This window comes from Penaeus monodon, chromosome 30, assembly GCF_015228065.2.
Source record: "Penaeus monodon isolate SGIC_2016 chromosome 30, NSTDA_Pmon_1, whole genome shotgun sequence".
Lineage (NCBI taxonomy): Eukaryota > Metazoa > Arthropoda > Malacostraca > Decapoda > Penaeidae > Penaeus > Penaeus monodon.
In genome coordinates this window covers 19841323-19841844 of record NC_051415.1, presented here as the reverse complement: position 1 = coordinate 19841844, position 522 = coordinate 19841323, and the positions used below count along the sequence as shown (strand labels likewise).

At 54.6% G+C, this 522-nt stretch overlaps 1 protein-coding gene across 6 annotated transcripts in view; it reads right to left on the bottom strand.

The window, feature by feature from the left end:
* The window catches only part of LOC119592617 (protein ECT2-like), a 21585-nt gene that overhangs the window by 20654 nt on the left and 409 nt on the right, over window positions 1-522 (bottom strand). The gene's annotated exons all lie outside the window — the stretch shown is intronic.

Sequence of the window (522 nt, the reverse complement as noted above, 5' to 3'; positions counted from 1 at the left end):
TCAAACCCAAACACAAAGCACTTTCATGTGATGTCATGACCATGCATAAGGCTGCCTTGCAATGTGTTTCTGCCTCTGCAACAATCAGTCTTTCTTTGCAACGCCACACAACTCCAGCAGATGATGTCCTCTGGCCGGGTGCAACCTTGCACGGCCCAGCTTCTGCCATTCCTCCCTGGGGTCTCGGCCGCGGGCTAAAAGGGCCCTCCGGGGGCTGGCGTTCCTGCCGCTCATGCCACGCTCACGGGTGAAATCGGGCAGGATTTCTTCTCACACACTCACTGTCACAAACCACCACAATGTCTACCACAAAAAATAGAAACCCAGTATCACCAGCACTTTGATTTTTCACACAGGCCTATTTTCGTCTTGTGCGAGGCCTGGGTCTCACACTGGCCCATCTCCTGGCTACAGGGGGAGGAAAACAAGGCAAATAACCCTCACAGCCACGCGAAATAACGCCACAGCGAGCGACAAGAGCGGGAGCAGTCCGCAGCTCACCCTTGGCCTACTTGCTCAAGG